Raw genomic sequence first — 16,996 nt, 5'->3', positions numbered from 1 at the left:
AAACTCCGAACGCTCCATTGGTTGAACATTTTGAGGCCAAGGGCCACTCTGAGAATGAAATACGCTGGACAGTAATCTCTGTAGTGAAGATCCCACCCAGGGGCGCCGATCTCGCCCAACTGCTAAACAAAGAGGAATTGAAATGGATTCTCAAAACAGGAAGCATACACAGTGGGCTGAATCGCCTTGAGGACTGGACCTCTTTACTATGAACTTTTTTGGATTCATTTTCACAAAATTTCTGAACAATGACTAATACCTACTCCAGGTCACAACCCCGTGGGTTCTACACCAGGCTCCGTGACTAACGGCAATCGTTACCCATCACTGGATGTCTGATGGTTATTGTACCACATGTTTCATTTATATGTATGTACATACTGTAAATTCTTTATAAATATACGATTTGCGTTTACTATTCACTTTCTCACTGATTTCCTCTTCCTTTCCACTCGTCCCGCTATCCGCTGGCCACTTTCCTCTTTATTTAATTACCCTTCCAACATGGCGCCTTGGTTCCGCCGTCCTTTGCCTTTACATTCGCACGGCGCTGCTCCCTGGTCACATGATACACCATGTGACCGCCCACATGACCTGCTACACCATGTGATCACCCACATGACCTGAGACAGCTACATTAGGTAGCTTCACCTATCTGCCCCCACAGTTGATCCGGCATCGTCCGTACACACTGCATGGCCACGGAACCCATTTCTGCAAGTTGATTGAGGTAAGCCCTTCCACCTCGCACTCACGATCCAGATGTCCCGCTCCTCACACTTGGACCCTTATTTATTTCTTTCACTCTCTTTCATTTAGACCTATCCGTGTCCTTCCTCCCGGAAGAATTGTGCGTAGGTAAGCCCTTCATTCACGGCACGCCCAACGCTCTCACTACTATACTTCGCCCTTCTTATGGTTTTCATTTATTTCACAGGCATTGTCCTACCGTAAACCTTAACTCAACGTTACCTTTTCGTGAATCGGCATCTTTTCCGTTGCCTCCATGGCTACATGAGGTAATCCCCCATCCACTTACCCCCTCTTCACCCTCGTTCCCCGCCACCCCTCCTTTGACTCTTCGGATTCCACACGCTTCTTCACTTAACGTCCTCGTGCGTCTCACGGGTCCACATCGTACCGCGCATGTAGTGACTAGTATACCACGGTTGTCATAATGTCTTTTTTAACGTAAACTTAAAATCGTCTATTTCCGTATTTCTGTTTAGACATTAGTTGCCATCTAACAACTACTTGCGATGTCACTTCTGCATAACAATGCACACTTGAACGAGCACTTGATCTGACGCAGTACCTTGTTGATGCGAAATGTAATGTTTTTACGTAATTACAAATTGATTGATTATTATTTTCCATTTTTCCCTTCCCTCCCCTTTATTATTTTCATTTTTTTTCCATATTTATGTTGGTTGTACGTTTGCCTTATGTCCAATGTTTACTCAGGCATTCAAAATAAGGGCAATTTAACTAAATTAGTCCTGATGATGATCCTGTATCTTTCTCGTAAGGATCGAAACGCCGTCGACTCTTTTGCCCACCCTACACCTTAAATATTGCTGTATGTAATATAGTGTGAAGGTGGCAATCTGAATATCAGATGTTTCGCTATTCATTATTTCTCAAAGAAACATCACTGTAATTGCCTGAATGTGTTTTGTCATTTTCTGTCTACTTGGTATGTAAGTCAGAGGATACAGGCTTGTGTCCCACCGAATTTCTACTTACATTTCCTTGTTTACTGTCAAGAATTTCTACTTATTAAAGTTGCCATGCCCGGCTGGACATTGGCTATAATATAGTTCCAATTTTGACTATATTCATTTTTTGCTCTATCGTTTGGTTTCAGGGACCACTGTTTCCTGCAATACGTATCTACCCAAGGTCCCTGTCTAATTCCTTTGGGTGCCCTTGTTCCTCCTTTGATATAGGAACCATTGTCACAGCCATCCCGGGCCTGGAATGCCCTCCCACTGTCCTTAAGAAAGAGTGAGAGCTTACTGTCGTTCAGAAAGGAGCTCAAAAAGTGGCTGTTCGGCCAATAAGTCTCCTCTATTTCGCCGGGGCTCTGCCGTAATGGGTCTGATAGCGCCGGGGCACTCTGCTTGAGTAGCTGAGCGCTCAAAAAAACACCAGCTAACATGACATAACATCCCTCTAAATGCCTTTCTCTGTTTGATGCACAGCTCCATCAACGTGACAGAGACTTACACCAAGGTGGTTTCTTTTTCATTTTAAAAAAGAAAATCTCAAAACAGGATTTTCTTTTTGAAAATAAAGATAATGCCCGTCACCATCGGAGTCATCGCCATGGGGGGGGGGGGGGGGGGTTGGTTCTTTACTGCATCCTACTGCCAGTTTTCCTGGCAGTGACCCACAGGAAAAAACTGCCATATATCTGTCCATTATAATTGGGTGGATGAACAGATAGACAATACTCTTACGGCACTTACTCCATCAGGCCATCAGTGAAGTTAGACTACAACAATGATGGAGCATTCCTCACTGTAGTCAAACATGTAGCTTACCCGCATTTTAATCGAGCGGATGAACCACTGTGATGGCGGGGAGTGAACTCCATCATCATTGCTACACAGCTCCCTCTCCACCAACAATTAAATTTGCCCCTTAGATCTTTTAAAGCAACACTGTTACCAGCAGAACATGATATTTTGAAGAATGTTTTTTTTACATTCATTAAAAATTGTGATATACATAACAATTAAAAGTTTTCTTCCGACATAACAGCTGTTTGCCTAACATTTTGCTTGCTACACTATATCTAAAGAACAAAGGGAGAATACTTTTTTGATGTCAAGACAGAAATAGAGAACTATGCATTAACAAATTGAAATGTTCACATTTTACATTCATACATGAAAAAAGTTCTTGCTATCCTAGTTTCACCTCCAATTCAGTGCTACCAATCAGGATGATGCCCAATTCTGAATTTGCAGACCTCCAAACAGAATTTCCTTTCTGGTATTTATCCATGCAAGGAAACAGTTGATTTTCTTCAAAATAGAGGAAGGTTAGAACATTTAACATTTCATTTTTTAGGTATTGGTCATCAATCATTTTACATCTTTCGTGGGCACACTTGTGTAGGTCCTTTTTATAAGAGCAATATTTCTGAAATACATTTGATTCATTTTGAACACTAAGTCAGATAACATCCTAATCCTTTCCATAAAATTCATAGAAAATCATGCTCTCCTTTTAACATAGCTTCTGAGCAAATATTCTATCAGAGGAGGGGAATGTAAGAGCATCTTAGAATCACAAGCAAGGACTTCCAGCAGAAATAATGAATGCAAACTAAACTCCATCTGCATTGCCTAAACCATGGATGAAAGAGAGGGGCTTAATAACTTTATTTCAAAGTGCACTTTCAAAAGACAGCCAAACTATATCTAATGACAAGATTTCAGACTCATGAAGAACTAGGGTTAACAGCTTGCTCTGAAGGAAGATGAACGAAGACAAAAATGAAGGAGAACGCAATATAGCGCAGTCATGGGGAGCCGCTGCGCCACCGACATTGAAGAAATGGCAAGAGGACATGGATTGGTGTATGGTGAGAGAGAAAACAGTCTATGTAGTGCGGGGGTGTCCTAAGAAATGGATAGCAATTTGGACTAAATGGAATGTTTATCGGGGGGGACTGTGTGCACCCCCATCTATCTCATCCCCTGATGACCACTGTATGGTGTAAACCTCACTGCATGTACTGTAAATGTAAAATCGATGACGAAAGTAATATACCGATGCCTATAAAGAACCGCTACTATGGTAATGCACGAAACACATATCTGTACCGCATGACCACTGTTTTAAGTTCAATAAACAGAATTATAAATAAATAAAAAAAAATGAAGGGGCAGCGAACACAATAACATCTTTGTAAGACAGCAATGCTCCAAAAGCATTGTTATTCACAAAATGTAGGGAGTGTGTCCACGACATTTGAGAGTGAAAATATAGACACCGATATCTTTAGGTGGCCACCATTTCAATGCGGAACCTAAATAGATGCTATCTTGTTTTTTTCTTTTGCAGATTTGATTGTATCAAAATAACTAACGTGCTGCAATTACATTTAAGGTGAGAAGCAATAATTCATTTTTTTTACAATTCATGTAATAAATATGTTCAGAAAGATTAACTAGTACTTGGGCAACTGAATTCACACAGTAAGAAACTGGGATCAAACAATGCTTTCTGTAAATAGATATAGATGTAAAGCCAAGGCGGTAAGCTTTTTCTTTTGGGGGACCAATTTCTGAAATTCTCTTCTAAGAATATTAGAGTAAAAGCCATTTCTTCAAATGTGAGGAAGCATCAAAGTCTTTCTATACTGCCTAGATGACCAGCACCACAAGACTTGTCTAGATATGTGCATCACATATAAATGTTCTCCTTCATTCAATTATTTTGTACAGTAAGAAGGAGAAAGAATGCACAGTAATTTTGTCCACTTTCTAAATGTAAAACAATTATGAGTATGGACTTCTGCATCTTAAAAAACATGACGCTAATATTTTTAAAATATGACATTGGTATTTTTACCATTTGGTTTTCCAACTTTTTTATCAAGATGCAAATATACAGTGGTGGCTGGCATGACTGCGGGTGGTGGGGTGGGGGTGGGCATGGGGATTGAAGGGGGCACGAGGTAGCACAATGTAAAACAACACTTAAAAAAAAAAATTACACACTTACCTTGCCGCCGGGTCCTGCCGCCATGTCGCTGCTCCTTGCTCCTGCTCTCTTTTTGGGACAGGAAGCCAGCAAGAACAGACAGGTTCCCCTGACCAATCACAACACTGCATTGCAGTGTTGTGATTGGTAAGCACCCAGGCTCCCGTGACCAATCACGATGCTGCAATGCAGCATTGTGATTGGTTTCGAGCATCCTGGTTCGACGCTTAACCAGGGAATGGGGCCTGTGCTTGTTCTCCACACAGGCTGTAAGGCAACCTGAATTGGGAATGGGGAAGGTGCGTATGACTGGTTTCGGTGGCCTGAGAGGGCCGACCAAACAGTCATTGTGCAATTAAGAGTGGGAAAACCACTCCTTCCCTGCTCTGTGAGCAGAGCAGCCCTGCCCACCCGCCCGCCTGCTAAGGAAGGAAACATAAAATGCTAATAACTCAAGTTATTATGATTTTATATTTCCTTTTCTTTACTCTGTTCAAATCAGTGAGGTGACGCTCCTCCACCATAGTGGAGGAGCCGCCACTGCAAATATTCTGTATGGAGATTACAAATAGCAGCTCTGTAAGGTTCATTCATTGAATAGTTTTAGAGTTGGAAGAAGATGGATTTAAAAAATGTCTATCATATTCGTCAATCATTCAACCAGTCTGTTTCCTTAGCAGAAGCCACTGTTGTATCGACTTAAGCTTCTGTCCACACTTTTTTCTAACCTGGCTTTGAAACTGCACTTTGAGCGGTGCACATTTTGGTGCAAATGAAAGAACAGGGGGCACTCACCTGGGTGGATCTTTAGTGCTGACTGAGGCTGATACAATAAATAATACATTTCAATAGTGTGAAGCAAATTAGGCCTCTCATAGGTGCCATCGAGTATTACATTTTCAAACTATGAAGGGTTATTTTTGGATTTGCAAGGCTATAAATTCAAATCATCAAATTATTTGCAATACAATGGCCAACACAACGATGCATTAGTCAAAGTATTTCAAAGCAGTTCAAAATCAACAATACAGAGACAAACTGTGATAAACTTGTCTCAAATAACTCAAAGCAGACTTAACTTCCTATGAAGGGAGGCTCTCCTTGGCTAAGGCCTTATGAGTCTGACGGTCCATGGACTGCCATTCTCACGGTGGCTGTCTCACAGCTGCCTTATCATGACTAGGGAAGTTGGGCCACCCCAGAACTACGCATCCGTTGCAACTACCAGGGAACTGCCATTCTCTGGCCATTGCGTGGCTGTCCTGAGGCCGCAATATGCTTAGCCAGACAGCCACAGTCCCAAAAAATCATATTACGAGTTTCCTCACGCCACAATTTTCATGGCGGTTCGACCCCCTAGTGCCTCACGCTATGTATATGCACACAGAGGGCACAGTATGTGCACCCCTGTGTGCATGCACAGCAGCACCTGCATGGCAGAGACTGCAGCAGTCCATACCATGCAGGTACTGCCTTTGACATTCTCATTGCAGTGCCTATTTCATAGGCACCACCCTAGACACGCCAAAGAATCTCCCGCCTGACCAGGAGAAAACTCCTGATCTGACGGGCAACTCCTACATGGGGTTGGCAGGCGGGAGGGGGACGGCCCCGCACGGCCAAACTCATAATAAGGCCCTAAGCTAGGAAAAGTCATAAAACTGGGGAGAAATCAAGATAATAGCGTCAGCATGGAAAGCCTTTGAAAGGCAGTAGGTATGAATTAAGCAGAGCTTCTTCTAGCAAGTGGGTAAGGCAGATTGCTACCAAGTAAGCACTGCATTAGTTTAAATCATTATTTTCCCACATTTCACTACACCTACACATGGTTCCAATGGAGGAGACCAGTCAGGTGAAGGCACATATTGATAAGACAAATGAATTGTTTTCTCAAGCTAAAACACAAATAAATCTCTCTTAGCTTCCTTCAAACTTCAGTTATCTGCAATATAAGAAGATGGATTGTTCCAAGATGTTCTCTCGCAGGTGCTTGGTACTGCATGCTTGAAGGATTGCTTAAAGTTAAACACTCATATGAGAAAAGAAATATGTGTTACATTATCCAAAGTCGTTGCACAGCTTTTCTCTTGAAAAAAAAAGAAGTTAAATGGCAAGAATAAAATATAGTAGACTACCCTCGGTTATTTTAAAATCCAGCCTCTGTAAACTACAGTCAAACACGGAAAATGCAGAGTAAATACATTTGCGTGTTACGTGTCAATATTGTTATTTGTGCAAAACATATAATTATGTCAAATTTCTTTCAATGTCCTCAGGTGAGGGAGAGAGTGATCCTTGGACTCCAAGGTTTGTTCAGGACATAAATAATACTATTTCAGGTTGTAAAACCAAAGCTCCTTTGTCTTCCGGGCACTTTGCCTCACTATTAAGGAGAGGAATGAGTAAGATGCACATACACACGTTGCCAAGATTACTTACAAGTATACCCCAAAGCCTTCTTGGGTTATACTTCCTTTTCACATTCCTTACAACCAACCCCTACCACCATTTGCAGGACAGTTCTTCTGGTTGTGGCTCAGACATATCTGGGAACAGGGCAATACCTTCAAAACCCCCAGGCGAGGCAACTGGGACTAGGACTTAATAATATTCAAAGGAAAGCTCCTGGCTCAAAGGGAAGCAGTTACCAATTAAAACAACCTCATTAGTAATGGTTGTGATCACTGTTCAGGAAAAACATAAGAGGTGACATAGTTTTTTTGCATTAAAATCTATATGATTGTTGAATTGGAGGCAAATAGTATAGGAACCCTGCTGCACAATATTTTCTTAATATTCAGTATGCAGGCAGAACTGTGATCAATCTGGTTATTTGGATTGATGACATTCCATTCATGTGTAGTTGACTTTGCCACCATCCCTAAAACATATGTCAATAATGTATATACATTTATTATCAGTTGAATTGGATGATTAGGCTCAAAGTCATATTGTAAACAAGGGAGGTTATTGGCTGTATCCCTTGTACAATTTTACAGAAGACAGTCACTAAGGCTTGAGTCTCACTAAAGAGCAATTAGTTTCCACTACACCCTAGAAAAATTGACGATGGCACAAAGTTGCCTTATTTAGACACACAGATGTGACAGACCATGCTCCATTAGGCTATGCCTTCTTTAAAAAATAAACTTTGAAAGGGCTTTCTTGTGAACCAGGTTCTTCAAAGTACGGGCTGATTTAGAAATTGGCAGATAGACAACTCTTGCCACAAATGCAATGGAACAGCCTGTTCACCAAATTGATAGTCTTCCCAACCTTATTTAAAGTTGGGCTGACAATCACTATTCCGGCAATGGGTACCCCATTGCATCCGTTGATGGAAGACTTCCTCCAATGGCCTGATGGAGTAGGCCCCATCGGAGCAAAGTCTTGAAAACATCGACCTCTGGTAGTAAGGAACAGGAGAAAAATAATAATGACCCCTGGAAGAAGTCTCCAAGGGTATGAGGGCTATTAGTGTTTTTATTTTTTTCAAAAACAAACTCCAATTTTGACAGTTTGTTTCTGAAAAACAAAATACGTTTGAAAAGTTTTACAGCCCGTTCTCATCCTTTAACTATGCTTTCTCTCAACTCTTTTATTCATTCACAGGAACTGCTGTAATAGTGGTTCCTGTCAATGTAGAGAGCTGTACAGAAGGCCGGCGAACAACACCAACTTTGATGGACGGGATGTGCTTCAGGACAACTTAACAAAGTACTCTGTCTCTCTGACGGACAAAAGTCCAACTGCCAAACTTTAAATCAACCCCTTAAGTGATGATTCTTAATGTTAAGCTGTTTCACCTCATTATTGCCTGAGTTGATTTTTTACTCTGTACATGTAATCACCTAGTCAAACAAGTCACATGCATATGACATTAACCTTGCACATTTTCATTCACTCAGGCACTACCCATGCACATATCCAATCACCCAGGCATTACCCTTGCTTTCCTCCATTCACTCAGGCACTACGCATGCGCTCAATTATTCACTCAGTCACTACCCTTGCAGTCATCCATTCACTGAGGCACTACCCATTTCCTCATCCAATCACCCAGGCACTACCCATGCACTCATCCATTCTCTCAGGCGTTATCCATACATTCATCCATTCACCAAGGCACTACCCATGCACACATTCAATCACTTAGGCACTACCCATACACTCATCCAGTGATGCAGGTACTACTCTTGCCCTCATCCATTCACTCGCACATGACGCATGCACTCATCCTTTCATCCAGGCACTACTCTTGCACTCATCCATTCACTCAGCCACTACCCATGCATTATGCAATCACCCACACAGCAACCATGCATATTTCCAATCACTCAGGCACTTCCCGTGCACTCATCCAATCACTCAGGGACTACCCTTGTACTCATCCAATCACCCAGGCACTATGCATGCACTCTCCCATTTACCAAAGCACTACCTACTCACACCCAATCGCCCAGGCAGCGCCCTTGCACTCATCTAATTTCCCAGGACCTACCCATGGGGCCATCCAATTAGTCAGGCACTAATTATGTGCTCATAGATTCACTCAGGCTGCACTGCTTCACTCATTGTAATATCCATGTACCAGTTACGCACTCATTCAATCATCCATACACCAGTCATACACTCAATCCAACATATATACATACTTTATCTTCTTTTGAAGTGTAAAAGGCTGTTCCAACAGGAACCTTTATTTAGTGCAATTGTAAAGTTTTAAATGTTTTTCCTATTTTTTATAATAACAAAAATGGCAACTGGGACAGGAGGAATTAAAAAAACATGCACAGAAAAATATGCAAAACATATAAAAGGGGAAATAAATCAGCATGTATGCTGTTTTGCAGCATTGCCAATTGCAGTAAGACACTGCTCACCAGCACTTATAACAAAACTACAGTCCTTGCAGTATGTGGCCATTCTTTAAAACTCTGGAGCCATATCTGTTGCAGTAGTCTGCACCTCTAAAGGGACTTTCTGGATGTGAATTGTTGCAGCTGCCCCTGATGTAGATGGTCTCCAGCTTCCCTCTGCTTGAATGCAGTTAGAGATGTTTTTTATGATAGATTTTTAGATGATATAACATGGACGCTGTTCCACATAAATATTTCTTTTTTGTCGATCTAGTGAGGGTCTTGTCGCAGATTGTGCATTGCACAAGTCTGGCACCAGTTTTTGATTCCCCTGATGGGATATTGAAAACATCCCATGCCACACTGGCTCTCTTTTGTGGAGGTTCCTCTTCTTCCCAGTCTTCAGTCCCCACCTCCTCCACATCCTGGTCCAGCAATTGTTCCTGCTGACCCCCATCTCCTTCCTCTGGTGCCATTTTGGATACAAAAAAGCATGGGATATTCGCTGTGACCATTATTTTTGCGGTTGCTGCGGTGAAGCAGTAATTCAAAATGCAAGTTTAAAGTAGTTTTCTTTAAAAATGGAAAGAAAGCAGAACTTTCAATACTATAATAGTGAACAGCTATACTGAAACTGGTTCACAGTACCTCTACATATCTGTTTCTGAGTTGGTGAAAAACACGCGGTATCCGCGATTACCGATGTCATCGACATTTGCACTGTCTTCGCCGAAACGGAAAATAGTGTTTCAAGATGATTATTCTTGAAACTCAGTAAAACAATATTAGCTTGAAAAGTGCACTAGTAAAGCTCTACTGTTTAACATACTGTAGAATATGTCTATATATATATATATGTTTTACACTTTGTACAAAACACGCACTCTTCACGACTACCGACGTCACCGGTAGTCGCAAATATACATTTATTTTGTAAATGTGGTTTTCTCCTAAATTGCTCACAGAAAAAAAAGTTAAAACAGTCAAATTAGCTTTATTCGACAATTAAGTAATCGCAGCCTGAATACAAAAAACCATACATGACCCATAAGTATTAATCATAAAAAAATCCCAGTTAAAATAATAAAATCATATTTAAAATGATTAAAAGCAGCTTAATTTCTATCATCAAACAGTTCTAAAACCATATAATAATCCTTCGTGGGTACTGGCCATTTTCAAGAAATTTCAATGCTATCAGACCTGGGCCTAGCTTTTACATTCTTATCTATTAGGAACATTTTTTAAATTCAATTGCAGCATAATAACAACAGTGATCAAGATGTACATTCATAAAACAGGTATATAATACTATGTTGCCGTAATTGCCTGAGATCTAATAGACCGTGCCCATCCTAGACATTTTGCTAAGGCTATAACAATAGATGCCTTAGTATCTGAACGCAATAATCTTAATGCTGTGGAATTTTGTCTGGTACCCAAAGAACGACAATTTGGGGACAGCCATATGCGACGTGGGGCTCTATATGCTGGACATACGAATAACATGTGGACCAAGGATTCGGAGTATACAAGACAAGTGGGACACAGAGTGTCATTTGACTTGTTCCATTTGGCCGAAAAAGTCCTTATTGGTAGGGAGCCAATTCTAAATTGCAAAAATAGAGTTTTCTCTTGTGAGGCTTAGTTATTATGTCCCAGTATGGTTCTAGCTTTTGTAGTGGCTTTACGTCCAGGAACTGCCCTCTTAGTGTTGAGGGGACGCTACTCCTAACAATGTTGTCACTCACCCAGCCCTATTATCTTTCCTTCAATAACATTTTTGAAGTAAATGGAATGCTTTCCGGGTTCTCCCATAGTGTTGCCATACCTATACTTAACAGAATCAATGTAACTACCTGCAGCCATTTGATTTTTTTTAATGATCTGACCTCATTAGATCTTTAAGGTCAGCAGCGTAAGAAGATAATTCCGGTGTAGACCAGATTCTCCATCAGTAAAGCAAAGGGCACAATCAGGCTATATCGGCCAGTGCCTTCCTACCTAGGTCATGAAGCAGTGGACGAACAGGGGTACTTTGCGGAAGATTGATTATCTTCCGAAAGAACCAATTTTCCGCTGTGGTTAGATTTTTGAGAGTGTTGAAGCCCCAAAGCTCCGCCCCATACAACACAGAATTAACAACTTTTGTGTTGTATATTTCCAAGACTGGGCTAACTGGTTTAGGTAAAGAAGCAGTAAACTCTGTTTGTAGAGTGCCTGACAGTTGTCGGAGATTCAGCTTGGCCATGTCTAACTGCTTATTCCATCCCATATCTCCCTGCATTATAACTCCCTGGTATGTGAAATCCTTAACCTGCTCTAGGGGACGTTTATTCAGGACCACGCTACCTCTAAATGTTTTATGTGGGTTGAAAGTCATGATCTTAGTTTTAGATACGTTGATTTCCAAGCCCCGTAGACGACAAAACTCTTCAAAGAGAGACAGGGCCTGTTGCAAACCGCTTGGTGTTTTAGCGATTAACAACGTATCATCTGCAAACATTAGGATGGGAATTTTCTCACCCGCTAGGACTGGGGCATCAGTGGGAGTGGGTGCCATAAATTTCGCAATCCCATTTATTATCAGTGAGAATAGGGTGGGAGCCATTACACAACCTTGTCTCACTCCTTTCATACTGGGAATGAATTTGTCACCTGGCCTTGTGTGCCCCACCTTATTCTAGCATAATTTCCCTCATGGAGTTTAATAATAAGAGATAATAACTCATTTGGCATCCCCAGATCTTTCAGTACTATCCATAACTCACTGCGGGAGACAAGGTCAAAGGCTGACCTAAGGTCAACAAAGGCAGCATATAGGCTGCCTTTGTCCAAGACCACTGTCTTCCACTAAAATAGTGTAATACGAAATATCTGGTTGATAGTACTTGTACGTGCCCTAAACCCAGCCTGGAGTGGTGACAATATACTCTGCTCCTCAAGCCGGACCTGAACCTTATTTAAAACAAGTCGCACCATGATCTTCTGAAGAGAGTCCATTAGACTAATCGGTCTATAATTTCCAGGCTGGGATTTGTCTCCTTTTTTAAAAACAGGGATTATCTCAGCCCCTTTCCATGATTTCGGAACTGGAGCACCCTTTGCAATCTCGTTTGTTAAAATCATTATATAGTGACTCCATTTACGTTTATCAAAGAGAAAAATATCGTCTGGGACCCCATCCGGCCTAGGAGCTTTACCTCTCAGAACAGCTTCCAGAGCAAGCCTTACATCAGTGTCATCAAAAGCCGAACCTTGATAATAAGATTAAGAGGGGACAGCCCTATCAAGGTCCACTACACCACAAGCATATTGGCATTCAAAGTGGCTAACCCACTGGTCCTGCCGTACATGGATTACTGGTTCTGGTGGCCGACCACCACTGCCCCATTTCACAGTATCCCAAAATAGTTTGGGATTTTTTGCTTTCACAGGCACTTTTAAGATCCAGCCATCTCTTCTCAACCCATAATTTTTGGCCTTCGCCTGTGTACCCTTATAGACTAACCTGGCCAAACGCACTTTATTAGGATCCCCTTCTTTTATTGCAGCCCCAAGGGAACTACGAGCCTTCTTACATTGTTCATTAAACCATTTACAAGTATCATTATTCGTATTACCAGGGTAATTACCCCTAGTCTTACATTGCTTGTAAAAGTAATTACAGAGCTGTGAAAAAAATTCTTCATGGTATCCTGTTACAGACTCAGATGTTGAGGAGTTGGCCAGGAGCGCTTCTAAAGTTATAATTGCATTATCAGTGTCAAAGGATATATTTTCTAGTACCTCCGGACACTCAAGTAGTTTTGCCATTTTAACCGCCTCATGTCATTTGAGGGGATCAAATCCAGAGTGATTAAATCACTATTTAGGGGATTAGCTACATTTTTGGACAATTGGGCAAAGACTGAACATAGTGGATTATGGTCGCTCTCTAGCCGCTCTCTTACCGCCATATCCCTTAGAGCAGACCATAACTGAAAATTATTCAGTAAATAATCTATACGATTTGCACTAAAACCATTATTAAATGTACAAGCGCCCTGTCTGTCAGATATGGATCTGCCATTTATCACCCTCAAACCTTTCCCCATACATAATGAATTTATTTGGATCGCCACATCCGTCCATTTTTAATAGGGGCTAGATCTAGTTTGGGAATTCCCCACTAGGCATCTTCTTCCTCAGCGAACTTAAATATCTCCTTTGTGAGTGGTTCAAATGTCACGTTAAAATCACCCGCAATTATTACATTCCTGCCCCTGGTATTCCCATCTACTACATTTTCGAGAGCCGCAATGACTTACGATTTTTTCCCATTCGTCCCCCTTGCATAAAAGTTATAAATGTCAACTGGCTCCTGTTTACCCCATTTCAACCTAATCGCTAAAATATCCTTGCTATGGGACTCTGGTTCCTCTTTGACAAAACCTATATCTTGTCGAACCCAAATTGTCAGACCTCCTGAAGGCCGACCTTTCCCCCAACTGTCTGCTGGTAGATAGAAATTTAAGTAACCTATGCGGTAGACGGGGTCTACCGTCAAGGTTTCCTAGAGTATGCTTACATCAAATTCATTCATAAATGTTTGCCAGTCGGGAGATGGAATCTTAGATTTTAACCCGGCTATGTTCCAGCATAACGAGGTTAGATCAGTTGGAGACTTATCACCTACCCTCTAGTCAATAGTAATATTCTGTATGCCCCCTCTAGGGATATCCTTATCTTCCGGCATATTTATATTTACCATTGTATTACCTATAGAAGAAACACTAATATTACATGGTGTCTTGCCATTAATAAAAGAGCAGGGGGGAATCGCTACTGGATGAGAGATCTACCTGGGCATCCAATATTTGATGAGGCTTATTTAGAAGTCAATCATTGACTTTCAGAGTGGAGGACCCAACTGGGAAAGAATTTTGATGCACAGATAATCCTCCAAGACTATCACTCGGTGGAGACCGTCTGAACTGAATGGAGGAGGGGTCTGGGGAAGAGGTGCGAAATTCCAAGGCAAGCATATTTTCAACAAGGTCTTATCCTTTTAATGTCAGCTCAATGCAATCTAGGGATGGTGCTCTAGAAGTGAGTCTATGTGCTCTAATTATATCCTCTCGGATGACAATCCGACACCCTCTAACATGGCGAATCCAATGTAATACCTTGTTAGGAAGGGAATCTGTACTTTCAAAACCTTTACTTTTGTTACATTTGGGCACATTAACCATATAGATTATGGAAGCCTGGGGCAGGTTAGGTCTAGATCTATTAGAACTTGACTGTAAAAGGTTCAATTGGGGATCTCCTGAACCTGACAAGGAGGGTTGCACATTATATGTTTATACGGTGTTCATATTTGAGCTGGTTGCTTTTAAACAATTTGACCGTACAAGGAAGGTTACTTCCTTTTCTAATGAGGTGTGACGATGGGGCTGACTAAAAGCCTTGCTATGGGCAATCTTAGTTACAGTGCTTACATTTTGATTTGATGGTTTGCCTGACTAGGCTGAGCTTGTTACCATGTCTTACATTTTTTACATTCCGGTTCAGTAGGGGCCTTATGTACTAGTTGCTTAACTATAGATGTTAATTCCATGATCACTGTTCACATGGTATTTATTTCTACCCTTAGTTCTAGGACAAGAGCGTGCGTTCCCTGTGAATCAGAAGTCAGGCTAGTACTTAAGTCTGTGGTGGCTTTAGGGGAGAAACTACGAAGCATGGAATGGCTAGTATGCAACAAAATGTCCTCCCCTTCTTCATTCAATGGGACAGCTAGTGAATCAGCTAGAGGGGAGAATCTATTTGTACATATTACATAGGCTTCCAACATTCAATAGTTTTTATTTAGGGTCTTATCGGGAGCAAGTCTACCATCCTTCTCCTCTGTTAGTCCACCTGCTTGAGTTAGTTGGGTTAAAGGACTTCCTCCAGCAGCCGGCTTGTGAAACATAGCAGGGATAGTTAACTGACGCCCTGGACTAGGATTAGCCAATTGTACGGGGCAATTTGGGGGTTCAGTAGTAGCTACCTGAGCCGTTGTATCACCCTCTAAAATACCCTTGCACTCGCTAATAAGTATGTCTATTCTATTCATAATGCAGTTGCTTCCTTGATGTTTCTGCTTGTGTGACTTTCAAGGCTTTTTTTTAATCTATTTTCCTTCCCAGCACTTCCCCCACCACCACCACCTCCTCCATTACCCTCCATTGTTTTCCTTTTCCCCATACACAAAACTATATTGGCAAGGACCTAAAATATACAGTCAATAATGATACGTTGAGTTCATAGGCCTACTTCCAAACACCTAAACAATCACAATGTTTTAACTTAGAGTACACTATTGGCCATGCAATTGAACTGACCTGTCGATGGGTAACCGATATGGAGTTATTCCAGGCCACAGTATGTCCACAAAATGTCAAACATTAGAGGGGTGGCCCTGCACTGCCTCTTTCTGGCGATGACGGGCAAGGACGGGCCTGCCCTTGGCCCGGCCACGCCCGCCCCGCGAAGTGGGAGTCGGGAATGCCTTTATGCGCCTCCAGGCATGCTGGAAAGTGATGGAGCCTCCAGGCGCAATGATCAGCAGGGCGGTCTGGGGGCTGAAGTCCCCCCTGCGGCGATGGTGTGAGCCAATAAAATATTGTTAAAACAATGTTTTACTAGATATTTAGACTTAAACTTTATTTAAAAACATTTTTTAAATGTCTTATTCAGTGCATGAAATATATGTACTGACCACAGATTCTCCACAGTAAATGCAACAATGTTGTACCTTACTCACAAAATTGTTAAAAATAAAACCAATTATCGATGCACTTCCTGATAAAGACATACAAAATCAAAACATGAGTGGTATATCATATAAAAATAATATACAATATCCAATTACAGAAAGAAAATACAAAAATCTTAGAAGTTCACTTAAAAAGATGGACGTTACAACTAAGAAATATTATTTTAAAAAGTTAGAAACTGAAGAAACAAAGGTTACAGGGACATTGTATGTAAGAATTAGAATTGACAAAACCTTAGAAATTCACTGAAATAACAAAGGTTACAGGTACGTCATAGTTAGAATGACATCTCACTCGCACAAAACCAGAGAAATTCAACAGTTATAGTTAGCTGAGCTAACTATAACTCACGCCCCCACAATGCACTGCTTTTGACCTCACAGATCACTCATAACATGGTCATATATATTACCTACTGGCGGTTGCCAGCAGATAGTTATAGATAGGACCAAAGTTTCCATAGTAAAATAGTTTTTTGTTTGCCAATACCTTTGACACCGCTTGATGAATCTCTACAAAATTTTCAGGTAAACGACCCCTTTTTGGTTCAGCTGCTGTGTTGAATGTTTAAGGGTGATCCGTCAAGCGGAGAAAAAAGAGGGGGTCTCAAAA

At 41.3% G+C, this 16,996-nt stretch overlaps 1 protein-coding gene across 4 annotated transcripts in view; it reads left to right on the top strand.

Annotated features, from left to right (window-relative positions):
- The window catches only part of LOC146785765 (phospholipid scramblase 1-like), a 935,365-nt gene that overhangs the window by 59,113 nt on the left and 859,256 nt on the right, over positions 1–16,996 (top strand). For 2 of the 4 annotated variants that reach the window (XM_085633613.1, XM_085633614.1), the window contains one exon: positions 4,078–4,122. The exons of the other annotated variants lie outside the window; for them this stretch is intronic. The gene's annotated coding sequence lies outside the window, so the exon portion shown is untranslated. The remainder of the gene's footprint in view (positions 1–4,077; positions 4,123–16,996) is intronic. 4 annotated transcript variants of the gene reach the window in all.

Source organism: Triturus cristatus, chromosome 11 (assembly GCF_964204655.1).
Source record: "Triturus cristatus chromosome 11, aTriCri1.1, whole genome shotgun sequence".
Classification (NCBI taxonomy): Eukaryota; Metazoa; Chordata; class Amphibia; order Caudata; family Salamandridae; genus Triturus; species Triturus cristatus.
Note: the sequence above shows the minus strand (reverse complement) of the source record. Positions and strands in the feature narration are given on the sequence as shown.